This window comes from Panthera pardus, unplaced genomic scaffold (assembly GCF_024362965.1).
Source record: "Panthera pardus isolate Hobbes unplaced genomic scaffold, ASM2436296v1 HiC_scaffold_12, whole genome shotgun sequence".
Taxonomy (NCBI): Eukaryota; Metazoa; Chordata; class Mammalia; order Carnivora; family Felidae; genus Panthera; species Panthera pardus.
Window position 1 is genome coordinate 45,386,414 of NW_026526677.1, and position 15,045 is coordinate 45,401,458.

The window sequence follows — 15,045 nt, forward strand, 5'->3', positions numbered from 1 at the left end:
AGTAATACCAAAGAAAGTAATCATTCATTCAAATGCTTTCCCCATCTTTCAACAAGAGGCCTGAGAATTGGGCTGCCATATATATTGGAATCAACTGCCTTGTAATTTTATTCAAATATAAAATACTGTATGTGCTTTTGATCCTTGCTATAGAAACACCATTCTGTAAACAAAGGTAAATTACACCAAACAAAAATAATTTAAACCTATTAAAAAATAGTTTACAACCTAAAGAGAAATACCATGTATTACTGAGAAAACATGTAGGAATAAACCCAGAAACACACATGCTACACATACCAGTATCTCAGATCTCTGCCTATAGGCCCAGCCAAAACAAGAATAATAAAAGCATCTTTTTTTCTCTCTAAATATAGATTGGCAGGGGTGCCTGGCTGGCTCAGTCAGTAGCACATCCAACTCTTAATCCCAGGGTTGTGAGTTCAAGCCCCATGTTGGATATGGAGATTACTTAAAAAGAAAGAAAGAAAGAAAAAAAAGAAAGAGAAAGGAAGGAAGGAAGGAAGATTGACAGGATAAAGACATTTATAAAAATTAGTTCTTTGAATTGTGACTCTTGTAAGTTTGGTCCTGGTTACCCATTGGTATTGTTTTTTTAATTTTTTTTTTAACGTTTATTTATTTTTGAGACAGAGAGAGACAGAGCATGAATGGGGGAGGGTCAGAGAGAGAGGGAGACACACAGAATCTGAAACAGGCTCCAGGCTCTGAGCTGTCAGCACAGAGCCCGATGCGGGGCTCAAACTCACGGACCGCAAGATCATGACCTGAGCCGAAGTCGGACACTTAACCGACCGAGCCACCCAGGCGCCCCACCCATTGGTATTATCCATAGGTTGCTAGTCTTTGTTTTCCTTGTCTGTCTTTTGGGGTATTTATCATAAGGGGGAAAAATCGTAAGATGGGATATTCCTTTCATCTTGTTCTGTCTTCAGAATTTGGCTTTAGTTCTCCACCAGCCGGAAGGTACAAGTGTTGGCTTGAGTCAGGTAACCAGACAAACAGGCTGGCAACCCAAGATACAACATGACAAGCAGCATTCTCTTTGTCCAACATTACCAGCTCCTAAGGAAGGTTGTCTTTAATGAGAGGTCCCTGTCCATGAGGGGGCTTGTTGCCTCACCTTCATTAGTGTTAGGAAACTCTCATCCTAATGTCATCCACCCAATACACAAATTAGCTGGTCTATAGTTGGAAGCATCTCATCTTCCCACAGATAACAAGGGACATCAGGTTCATAAACACTGTTCTTACCTTAAGCCTGTGACAATGAAAGTCTGCGTTCTTAAGCTGACTCTGGGAATGAACTTACTGGATTTGGGGAGGGCTGCATCTTTTGCACTCCTTGGGGACTCCTCTTATGTCTATGGTTAAGGGATAAAAGGCTTATTGATTTAAAAAAAATTTTTTTAATGTTTATTTTTGAGAGAGACAACGCAAGTGGGGGAGGGGCAGAGAGAGAGGGAGACGTAGAATCCAAAGCAGGCTCCAGGCTCTGAGCTGTCAGCACAGAGCCTGATACTGGGCCTGAACTCATGCACCATGAGATCATGACCTGAGCTGAAGTCAGATGCTTAAGCTATTGAGCCACTCAGGCACTCCAGGCCTACTGATTTTAAACCATAAAGAGGAATACTGTTTTTTGATTCAAATAGGTATATTTTCTGAATTAAGTCAGAGAAAGACAGTACCATGTGATTTCACTTATATGTAGAATCTAGAAAACAAAACAAATGAACAGACCCTTCAATACAGAGAACAAACTGGTGGTTACCAGAGGGGAGATAGGGGTAGGAGTGGCAAAAGGGATTAAGAGGTAGAAACTTCCAGTTATATAATAAGGCATGGAGATGAAAAATACAGCATAGGGAATATTGTAATAGTGTATAGTGATAGATGGTATCTACACTGTTGGTGAGCACTGAGTAATGTATAGAATTGTTAAATCAAAATACCTCTGAAACTAATATAACACAACATTGTATGTCAATTATACTTCATTTTAAAAAGACAGTATAGGGGCGCCTGGGTGGCTCAGTCGGTTAAGCGGCCGGCTTCGGCTCAGGTCATGATCTCTCGGTCCGTGAGTTCGAGCCCCGCGTCGGGCTCTGTGCTGACAGCTCAGAGCCTGGAGCCTGTTTCAGATTCTGTGTCTCCCTCTCTCTGACCCTCCCCTGTTAATGCTCTGTCTCTCCCTGTCTCAAAAATAAATAAAACGTTAAAAAAAAAATTTTTTTAAATAAAAAGACAGTATACTCTTGAATATTTAGACTTTTATCTTTTTTAAAAAGGTTTTTCACAGAGCTCTCATCCCTAAATAAACGCTCTCTTGATACTGATAGGAAGAGCAAATTAAAAAATTAACAAGGCAAAGATAACTCTCATATAAGTTAGTAAGTTTTATGTTTCTGAGTTTATACCTAACTTATGGCTGAGATTTAAAATGAAAACTCTAAGATCTCTTTTTGCAGGTCTGTGTCTAGGTGTATATGTTATGTAATATGATATTTTTCTACCTTCATATGATATTGCCAAAATTACTCTGTAAAAGAGCTCTATTTAGTCAGGTAAAAAAAAAAAGCACTTGTATAAATTAAGTATACCCAAAACTCAGAAATACAGAAACTAACCCAAGTGTTTTTCAAGTTCACAATATCTAGAACAATTTTTGGTAAATAAAAGCTAGTTGGTTTAATAAAAACAATCATGTCTTCAGAGTTGTAAACATTAAACATAAATGAAGACATACAACTTTTTCTACTTGGGTTTACTAATCCAATGAGTTTATCTCTACTAGATGTTTAAGATTGTAAAATTATAAATTCAGTTTAAAAATAAGATGTACAATAAAAATAAATTCTTTATGTCAAACACAGCAGTACAAAATAAAACTTGGAGAGAGCCATATGTTTTCACTTTTAAGTTCTTTCCTTCTATGATTTTTTTTTTTTAATTTGGCTGATTTATCTACAGAAGAATAACTTAAGATTATGCTACCTTTGTTTCAGTAAGCAAAGTATTGTGTCTACTTAAAAGTAGTTTCCAAAATCTTTTTGGAAACTTGAAACCTTGAAGTTATATTAAGTTAAATTGTGGATATTCATTGAATATCTAGATCATTTTCAAATAAGGAAATATACTAAAACATTAACTGCTGAACAAAAGTTTTTACACTTTTGGCTTCTTAATTTTTATAGAGAGAAAAAAGATATTTAAGATAGTAAACATATCTTTTACCACCTTAAAAAATTGTACTATGAAAAAGCATAAGTCTCTAAAAATTATAAATTTTTATAATTATAATTTATAATTATAATTATGTAGTCACAAGTTTACTAACCTATTGCAGGATGTTAATATATAATAGTTCACAATTACTTGCTTCCTGATTTTCACTGGAAAATAAAGGTTACTAATGGTTAAAATTTATAATCTATATATGAAAATAAAACTACTAAAAATAATAACAAAGGGAAAAAAACCTTTGTGTACAAAGTATAGGAGGAGAATGGGATGTGTTTTTAAATAAAGAGTGTATGATGAATGTAGGATGTGTTTTTGGAAAAAAAAAGGAGTAGTTTGTCTAAAGTAAAATGACTAAGTGTTCCAGAATAAGAAAGAGAAAAGGAATAAGACAAAATCTAAATGGATGTAGAAAATTGCAGTTTTGTGGAAAACAAATTTTATGTTACAAGGTCAAAGCTAGCCAAAATTAAATGGATCAAATATAAGAGTTTTGTAAAATGACCTCAATAATATAGAAAATGAATTTAATTTTCTCCCCATTAAAATGACAGTTTCTTAGATTATTGGTCTGCTTTTAATAAGAGATTATAAAAGGTTTTTCTTTTGTGTTATCTGCCAAGGAAATAAAGATTTTATGACTTATCGGAATAATTTCCTGTACTTCACGTTGTCTTTGTCAGATCTGATTACTTAGGAAAACTGAGTCTTCGATACGAAAGGAGCTGAGGGTTTGTTTGTTTTTTTAACAATTATATGACTTTCTATATTTACCTTTAAAATCTTTTAATTGCCACTTTAATTAGATCAATAGCTAAGCATTTTGTCCCTGGGATACTACTTAATGGAGTATTTTTTTTTTTAAGTACTTTTTTTTAACTTTTATTTGTTTTTGAAACAGAGAGAGACAGAGCATGAACAGGGGAGGGGCAGAGAGAGAAGGAGACACAGAATCTGAAACAGGATCCAGGCTCTGAGCTGTCAGCACAGAGCCCGACGCGGGGCTCGAACTCATGGACCGTGAGATCATGACCTGAGCTGAAGTCCAATGCTTAACCGACCAAGCCACCTAGGCGCCCCCTTAATGGAGTATTTTAAACGTTTAAGTGTTTTTGACAAATTTCCCCAAATCAAATTCAAAATGAAGTCTTTTGACCTGGAACCAACTTTGGAATTTCTATAAGGGTCCCTAGGTGATCTCAAAGATTTGTTGTCTACCCTTATGAAATGAGATTAAACTAATCAGCTTTTTTGAGATGTTAATTGTATGAGAAACATTGTCAAATACAAGTGATAATTAACTTTCTTTAGATCTTATTTGTGTATGTTACCAATATTTCAAAAATTGTACAAAATTCCTAGGAATCTGTGAGTGTCCTTACTGTCTGTATAATCAGTCATAATTCTAATTATTACTTGAAAACATTGCATGTCACAGAAATAAACAAATGTTCTTTGTTAATTGTATCGTTTTTTAATAGTGAACTCTCAGCAGATCTTTAACCATGGCTATTTTTAAGTCTTTTGTCATTCATAAATCATTATTGCTTTACTCTTGATTGTTCTCTGAGAACACTTATAGTCAACTACAAGCAAAACTGCTTCATCTCTAAAGAGATCATGGAAAGGACGCTGACAAGTACTCTAAAATACAGGTTTCTGATAACTCTAAGATTATATCACTAAAGGGGATATGAATTTCTAGAATTCTTTTTAAAAATTTTTTTAATTATTTTTTATTTTAGAGAGAGAGAGAGAGAGGGCAAGTGAGAGGGGCAGAGAAGGGGAGAGAGGAAGAGAGAGAGGGAGAATCTTCAGCAGGCTCAATGTTTGGCACAGAGCCTAATGCAGGGCTTGATCCCACAGCCCTGGGATCATGACCTGAGCTGAAATCAGGAGACAGACACTTAAACCAATGAGCCATCTGGGCTCCAGAATTTCTAGAATTCTAATGGAGAAACTGATTGGTTCATAAAACTGCTAACCCAAGATCAAGCAAACAGAAAGTAAATAGATGGGGGCTCCTGGCAGGCTCAGTTGGTAAACCATGCAGGTCTTGATCTCAGGGATAGGAGTTCAAGCCCCACTTTGGGCATAGAGCTTATTTGAAAAAAAAAAAAGAAAGTACATGAATGAACTGATGATGATGATTACAGTTTTATGACTTCTTATTTAAAGCATTGTTGGACCTTTAATATTTTGTCTTCCAGATTTAAGAAAACCTTTTTCTCTCTTTTTCTGAAGCTATCTGTAACTTATCTCAATTTGATAGTCTATGCCTTTGTGAACAAAACTTAAAATATTTATCTTTTTCTCTCTGATCCCTCCAAAATTTAGAGGCTCTTCATAAATATTCTTATTCATGATGATATAGTTGTTTTCATAGGTTCAATGAGAATCTGTTCTCTTTATAATAGAACATGATTGGAAACATTGATTACACTATCAAGGCTTGGACTGTAATGTCATATTTGACAATGATGTACATAGACTCAAATGTGACCAGATGGATTTAAGGAACTAAGGTTGACTTTAGGGAGCTAATGGTTATAAAGCCTCTTGAAATACCAGCCCCATATCTTGTTTACAGGATTCCCAGCCCTACAGGTGAATAAGGAAGGTTACTTCTTGGCAGGCCCAAAAACCTTAACATGTATTGGGTGCTTGAGAAGAGAGGAATTCACCCAAATCTATGTATGCTACAGGCAAAGTGTGATAGCAGATTCTTGGCTTCATATCTTAGCCTTAAATGGCTTTTAAAGGCTCAATCTAAGATTCCTTATTAAAAGTTCCAACAGAACAGACTTGAAAAGAACCTATGTGATAAATCACTATTCTCGCCACACTTATGTAAATAATCAGGCCAAGTTTAATGAGACTAAACTTATTTTACAAACAAAATAGTTTCACTGTAATTATATTTAATAAAAATGGGATTGACTCTAGAGAGAAAACTACATTTCCGTGAAAAGCTATCCACTCTTACAATGAAGATTCTAGCCCTGAGTGCCTGGGTATCTCAGTCGTTAAGCATCTGACTTCGGCTCAGGCCATCATGACCTCACGGTTGGTGAGTTTGAGCCCTGCATCCGGTGAGCTCATGCCCTGCTTCGGGTGAGCACTGCTTCTGTCTCTCCCTCTCTCTCTCTCTGCCCCTCTTGGGAGTCTTTCTCTCTCTCACCCTCACTCACTCATTCCCTCTCTCTCTCAAAAAAATAAATAAATAAAAAGACTCTAGCCCTGTTTATTGTCTTCGAGGTTTAGTTATCTGACTACAAATTGGTCTGGATCCTGAAATTCTAGTTTCCTCCAGTATGTGGCCACAACTCTCCAAACTAACATTTACCATTTTTCCCACCCTTCTGACTTGATATCACAAAGAATGATTTTCCCTTTTCCCTTAGTCCTACAAGCTAAAGCTGGATGACCTGATATAAACTTCAGAAAATCACCACAACAGATCACAGATAAACAACCTTCATGTCTACTCATGTGGGCCACTCAGAAAATTCACTGGAACACCCAGTAAATGTAACAAGGGACATTCAAACTACAAACCAGGAAATTTGTCAAATTACAACTGACATCTTCATTCTACCATATAAAGAAACTTCTTGCTTAAATCTTAAGCTGTCCTCTGGACTCAGAAACTAAGTTTTTAACCATTAATATTTGTTTTTCTTTAGTTTCTGTGAAAAATACCCCTCAGTAAATGCCTGATTGCTCATATCGTATGGAGATTGCTGGAGATGAACAGCTACCCTCATCTGCACCATTGCGTCCTGAATGGACAGCTCTTTAAATGAACGGACCTATCCTCAAGACTAAGAGACTAAATCACTGAGAAATAGAATAGAAACTCAGATTCTGGACCATGAATCTTTTGGGGGAATTGTCAAAGGGGGAGAAGGAAAGAAGGCAGAATATGCCACTTTGGCATAAGGACTATTTTGAACTGAAGGCACTTCAAAAACAGCAGATGCAAAGAAGGGTAGTCTAATCTCCCCTGTTCTTCCTGAAATCAGGAGATAAACACTCCTGTGTGAAAGTGTGCTCCCTATACCAGGAAAAAAGGAACATTCTTCAATGGGGGGAATCAAAGCCAAGAGAATCCTGTATAAATAGACCATGTTAAAATAACACTTATCTTCCTTTAGCCTCCCCGTATGGTGTAGTTACTTTTCCACAATTGCCTTGTTTTTTTCAAGCTAATGTAAAAGCGTGTGGGTTTGCCATTTCTGTGGGTCTTTCTTATGAGAGGTCCCATGTCATATAAAACATCTAAGTTTATATACTTTTCTCCTGTTAATCTGTCTTATATCAGTTTAATCTCAGGCCTGGCTAAAGTAGAGGTAAAATTTTGCCTCCCCTACATTCTCAACTATCTCCTCTATTGATTAAAGTGTCCTGGTAGCTCACAGATGTTGGAAAGAAGAGGAACAGTATTTGTAATATTCTTGATACACTGTCTGTTATCTTTTGCAAGAATAATTGTGAAAAAAAGCCATCTTGCTGGTCAGTTTCTTTCCTCGTTTTTCCCCTTTTTTGTGGGTGGCATTGTCATTGTTCAGACCTCGTTTGGGGGCAATGAGGGTCTCCCTGAGACCTGGAGACTATTCTTTTCTTTTTCCTGTCTCCTTTTTTTCTTTTTCTTTCTTTCTTTCTTGGAGATTAACTCTCTTTGTACATAAATCAGGACAGAGCTCCTGTAGATGCCCAAAAATGGGGATGACTAGATGATCATCTGTATTCCAGCATCACATGTGTCCAAAGTGTCAGCCATACACTCTGACTCACCTACTTCCTGGATTTGGGTGGTGCTTTTTGAGAACTCTGCATTAAGTCTCTAAAGATAAGTGCTGTCACATCCTTGAGCTTCTAAGGAGAGGTCTGCTTCCAGAAATATTTGCAAACAAAGGCCCCAAACTGGGAGAACCTCAGGCAGAAAACCACACCTATGTATAAGAATTTGTCATTAAATACAAAGGTGTGACTCTTCAAGGAACTAAGATTTACCTTTGTTGCAGTCTCTAATCTCTTATTCTCCAGAGCAGAGTGCACAGATTAGTTTTCCATAAACAAAACCAGTTCATTAATGTTATATTTATTACAGCAGCCAGTTGCAGGGTTTTTTCCCATGAATTAGGCAATGGTTGGCTTGAGAATAAGAAGGCATAGTGATTAAGAGCCCTGACACCAGAACTGAACTCCTGGGTGTAGAATCCTAGCAACACCACTTACCTAGTGACCTTGGGCAAGTTAATCCTCTATACCTCAGTTTCCCAGGGGTAAAATGGAAATGACAATAATAGCACCTATCTCATGGGGGTGTTGTGAAGCTAAGTGAGTTAATATTTTAAAGCACTTAACACATGATAAGCCCTATCTAAACACTTACCTTTAAAATTGTTAAATCTTTGAAAAAAGTGCAAAAGACTTCCTAGAGCCAATAATAATGCCTATCGTCTAGTTTTTGAAGATTTACTAAGTGCCAAACACTTTGAAGATATTATTTACAAACCTCACAACAAGGTAGGTCTTACTGTCTCCATTTAACAGATAAGGAAATAGAAGATTAGGGGATCTAATTAAATTGCCTAAGAGCATATACGAGGTAGCAGAGTTGGGAATTCTAATATCATGTGTCTAATTCCAAAGCATGCACCTTTCTGTTGTGCAGCATTGTTTCCTTAAACTTCTTACCCATCTCCTGCATTTATTTATAATCCACTCTATTTTAAGGACGCCTGGGTGGCTCAGTCAGTTAGGTGTCTGACTTCAGCTCAGGTCATGATCTCGCTCTTTGTGAGTTAGAGTCCCAGTCAGGCTCTGTGCAGACAGCTCCGAACCTAGAGTCTGCCTCAGATTCTGTGTCTCCCTTTCTCTCTGTCCCTCCCCTGCTCACGCTCTGTCTCTCTCAAAAATAAACATAAAAAAAAAAAAAAAGTTGTTTTGGGGGGGGCGCCTGGTTGGCTCATTTGGTTAAGCATCCCACTTTGGCTCAAGTCATGATCTCACAGTTCACGAGTTCGAGCCCTGTCTGGCTCTGTGCTGACAGCTCACATTCCGTGTCTCCCTCTCTCTCGGCCCCTCCAGGCTCACTCTTTCTCAAAAATAAATATAAAAAAAATTTTTTTAAGTTTTTTTTTTTTATATCCACCCTATTTTAGAACTGGTCTTCAGAGTCACTTTGGCCATACCCTCTGTCCTATCACAAATAGGTAAATTGAGATTATAAGAAGTTAAGTGGCTTTCCCAAGACTACATAATTATCTAATAACTGTTAAATAGCCATTGAATGCCAACCAAGCATTTGCTGATAAGGAAAGTTATGTACATTGCTTATCAGAGTGACTTTTCACATTGCAAGCAATCAACCCTAGCTATTTTTATCATTGTTCATTTGTTCATTCATTCATTTAACAAGCTTTTATTAGGCATTTCTTACAAATCAGGTACCTGGGAATAAAACAATGAACAAGATAGGATTCCTTTTGAAGCTCACACTAACTGTCCCATCTGGGAGCCACTTAGATATATGTGACTATTGAGCACTTGAAATGTGGCCAGTCCAGATTGCAATCTGCTAATATGCAATATGCTAGTTCAAAAAACACATAGGAATCTGAAGGCATAGTACCAGAAAGTAAGCTAAACTACTTCATTAATAAATTTTATATCAGGTACATGTTGAAATGACAATATGTGGGATATAATGGGTTAAATAAAAATATGAAAATCTTTTCATCTGTTTTTAATGTGGCTAGTAGAAAAGTTAAAACTACATGTGGGTTGTGGTAGGTTTCTATTGAACAGCATCAGTCAAGATGGCAAAAAGAGATAAACACAATAAAATATAAGTGCTATGAGAACAGTCAATAGAATATTCTATGGGGGGGGTGTCTGGGTGGTTCAGTTGGTTAAGCATGTATTTCGACTCAGGTCATGATCTCACAGTTTGTGAGATTGATCCCTGTGTTGGGCTCCATGCTGTCAGCACAGAGGCTCCTTGAGATTCTCTCTCTCCCTCTCTGCCCTTCCCCTGCACTCACACACTCTCTCTCTCTCTCTCTCTCTCTCTCTGTCTCTGCCCCTCCCCTACTCTCTCCCTCAAAATGAAGTTTTTAAAACCTAAAAGGATATTCAATGGGAACTCAGAGGAGCAACTGCCTTGGTGACTTAAGAAAGGCAAGCAGGGGGGCACCTGGGTGGCTCAGTCGGTTGAGCGGCCAACTTCGGCTCAGGTCATGATCTCGCAGTCCGTGAGTTTGAGCCCCGCATCGGGCTCTGTACTGACAGCTCGGAGCCTGGATCCTGTTTCAGATTCTGTGTCTCCTTCTCTCTGACCCTCCCCCATTCATGCTCTGTCTCTCTCTGTCTCAAAAATAAATAAACGTAAAAAAAAAATTTTTTTTTTTTAAAAGAAAGGCAAGCAGGGTTGCTGGAGGGGTTGTGGGAGCAGGGGATGGGCTAAATGGGTAAGGGGCATTAAGGAATCTACTCCTGAAATCATTGTTGCACTATATGCTAACTAACTTGGATGTAAATAAATAAATAAATAGAAAAATAAGTAGGTTCCAGGCTCTGAGCTGTCAGCACAGAGCCTGACGTGGGGCTGGAACTCATGGACTGCGAGATTGTGACCTGAACTGAAGTCGGAGGCTTTAACTGGGCCACCCAGGCGTCCTCTCTGTAACGCTTTTTTTTTTTTTTACATATTTATTACTTATTTATGTGACTATGTTTAAAATATTTGCTAGGGATGAGAAAAGAATAAATTATTAAATTCATATTTAATTATTGGTCCACTAATGAATTTTATTTTTCTAGAACTATATCTTACTCTCACAAACCTTGAAGGATAAAAAGTCTTGTGCTAAGGTGAGAGTGAAGAATCTTCATCTAGCCAGTTAGAGCAGAAATCTGGTCCCTGAGGGGAGAGGTCAGTGCACAGACTGACAGGTATGAAGTCTGATAATATAAAGTTTAGGGAAGGATGTGAAGAAATAAGAACTCTTTCATTAATTGCTTATAAATTAGTACATTGCATTTTGAAAAGCAATTGGCAGTTTGTAATAAAATTGAAAATGGAGATTTCATAGAACTCAGCCTTTGGATTTCTCTGTCCCCGAACAGTGCTTTGCAAAGCCAAACTCAAGCACCCCAGGCATGTACAGGAGGAAAATAGAAGAGCTTCTTATTGCATATATATTTTTAATGTATTTATTTAAAAATGAAAAAGAAATTGAGCTTTACTAAAATTTAGTGTAAGGATTGAAGCTGGTGCCTTCATTCAGGGTGAATTTCAGAAGTCATATGGATTATGGATGCTGACAATTCCCAAATGTAACATCCAGGCTTATCTTCTCCCCTGAACTCTGCCTACTATGTATCTTTACTTGAAAGTATATGATTACATGAAAAAGATGGGAAGAGTAGGAAGTTAATAAATTTGTAAATAAAATAGATGTATCAAGGGGCGCCTGGGTGGCTCAGTCGATTGAGCATCCAACTCTTGATTTCGGCTCAGGTCATGATCTCACGGTTCATAGAATCGAGCCCTGTGTCAGGCTCTGTGCTGACAGTACAGAAGCCTGTTTAGGATTCTCTCTCCCTCTCTCTCTTCCTCTCCCCCACTCTCTTGCGTGCGCGCTTGTGCTCTCTCTCTCAAACTTTAAAAACTTTTTTTAAAAAGAGATTGCATTATATGCACTTTATTTAGGTTTATTAAGGTAAATGACAAAATTCAAGTGACTGTTCTCTCACTACCATGGGCACAGCACAGAAATGGGGACCAGAATGGAAGGGAAACTGAGTCGAGGCATTGAGACCCTGACTAGGATCAGACCCTAGAGAAGAGGAATGTAAGGAGGGATTAACTGCTCATCCCCAGTGTAAAGGGAAGGAAATATCCCACCCTCTACCTAGTCCTGGGGAGAATACACACAAGTCAGGCACACAGTCTAAATACAGGCGTGTCTGTAGTAATAAAACAAAAATTCTGCCAGTCAAAAATTACTCATCCCGTTTCTTTACAGTCACGTGTTTAGACTGTAATAATCACACAAAAAACTATGGGTGATAAAGTTTGGACAACAAAGAGGAAACAAATATTTGTAAACCTTAGTTTTCATTCTGGCTTATTACATAATAAAATGCTCTGCATTCTTTTGGTTGACTCATTAACACATTATAGTTTTCAATACACAGGGTTTGGTGAGCTTTGAGTGGTAAAAAGCTCTCCATTGCAATAGTTACTAAAATTTATTGACAACCAGGTTAGAGTAATGTTGGCCAGAAGAACTTGAAGTTCAAGGCGAAGTCTTAGAAGTTAGTTGTATTATGTTGTATTATCAGGGAGAGAATCATGTTCTTTCTTTCAGGTTTCAGTAAAAACCTGGTGGAAGCTAGATTTTAGAGTAATTGTTTAATGGTATTGTACCCTAATGTTTCCAGAATACAGGCACAGCTCTTACTTAATAAAAACATCAAAGGGCCTGAGGGAATCTCACTTTTGATTTTTTTTTTAAGTTTATTTATTTTGAAAGCGAGAGAGAGCAGTGAGAGCGCCCACGCAAGTGAGGGAGGGGCAGAGAAAAGGAGACACAGAATCCCAAGCAGGCTCCATATCAGTCCAGAGCCCAATGCGGGGCTCAGCTCATGAACTGTGAGCTCCTGAGCTGAGATCAAGAGTTAGACACTCAACCTACTGCACCACCCAGGCACCCCGGGAATTTTACTTTTGCAACTGGTATTCATAATATTCAAGAAAGTAACAGGGATGCTAAGGTATCAGAAATAGGTTTTATTGTATAAAGCAAGCATGATGTTACTGGAGGTCTGCTAGGAGAGCTGGCTGCCAGGAGGCCTAATGGACTGGAACAACAATGTGGATAAAAGGACGGAGGTGTGTAGGAGTTAGAGGGGGAACCCATCAGATCGTAGGCTCCGAATTTGAGATTTGCTAGTCCAGAAAGTATAGTTTGGACCTTGGGAGGAGCACGTTCTCAGTGAGAGATTTATAACTAAATTTTCTGAGGTTGATGCAATTGGCCTGGATGCCAGTTGATTGATTTATAATTAGGGGATATATATTTCTTGTCACAGTATGCTCATTTGACCTCTTCAGAGCTTTCCTTTTCACAGGACCACGGTCCCCTCTAGGCTGAGTCAGCAATCCAAAAGTTGTTGGGTAAACAGAGAATTCTTACCCAGACCTGAGGCGAGTTTCAGCCCACTCAGGCCTGGAGAAATATTCCTGACCAACGGAAGAACATTTTCCTTATATTAGACACTCTGTCAGATTTTGCTTTTCTGAATCTAATTATATTTTTGGAATAATTTTAGATATACTAAAAAGTTGCAAGGTTAGTACTGAGGGTTACCTTCATTCATCTAGTGCCCCCTAATGTTAACATCTTACATAATCGTGGTACATTTGTCAAAACTAAGAAACTCACATTAGTATAATGCTATTAACCATGGACTTTATTCCAATCCTACCAGTTTTTCCATTAATGTCATTTTTCTATTCAAGGATCCAATCCAGGATCCCACACTGCATTTAGTTACCATATTTTGCTTAATCCTCTCCAATCTTGCACAGTTTCTCAGTCTTTCCTTGTCCTTTGTGACATTGACATTTTTGAGGAGTACAGGTCAGATATTGTGTAGAATGTCCTTCAGTTTGGGTTTCTCTTATGATCACACTAGATTATTAAGTTTGGAGGAAGCTTACAACAAAGGTGAAGTGCTTTTTCTTCCCATCATATCAGGAGATATATGATATCAATGTAACTTATCACTGATAATGTTAACCTTACCCACTTGTTTAAGATGGTACTTGCCAGTTTTCTCCACTTGGAATTACTGTTTTTCTTTCCTCTATTCCGTGCTTTGGAAGCAAGTCACCAAGTCTAGCCCACCCCCAAGGAAAGGGAGAATCAGCTCAACTTCCTGGAGAGGGGAGTAGCTACAAATATTGTCTTGAATTCTTCTGTAAAGAAAATTTGATTCTTCTCTGGCACTTACCTACCTACTTATTTATTCAATTGTTTATATTAGTATGGACTCATGGATATTTATTCTTTGGATTATAATAGAATACTATTATTACTTTGTGGTTCAAATTGTTCCAACTTTGGCCAAATTCTTCCAGATTTGAGAGCTCTTTCAGGTTACTTCCTGTGTCCTTTTGTTGGAGAATGTTATTTAGGAACCAAGATTTGGGTGCTGGACGTGCTCATTGCTACTGAGTTGCCACTGCTTCCAGGTCTACTCAATGAACAGAGCTAGCAAATAAGTGTGTGTTTGTTTACATACACACAGATATTAACCCATATAAACACATATCTATATTTGTTTCTGTATCTATATGAATATATATTAAAATGAACATGAGTTCATATAGACATCTCCAATTCTAATATAGCACTACAGAATTCATTCTAGCCTTCTCTCCTTGATTGTTTCTTAATTTCTTTCTTTAAAGTGAGAAATCTGGCTCCCGTTGTCTTTAATTTATTTATTTTATCCTAGTAGATAAATAAAGCAGTTTCAGAAATGCTGACCCTTACCAACTATAGTGTTTATATCTGTCCTTTTTGTCTTTAGCCTTAAAGTATCCAGTCCAAATATGGTTTTCCAAAGTTCCTTAGGTCAGCTTCTGTTTTCCCCACTTCCTTCAGTGAGGTTATATCATATATTTGTAATACAATCAGATTCATTTGTCACTGCATTCCATCCTGAGATCCTTGGATATCCTGTTGACTTTTTTTTTAT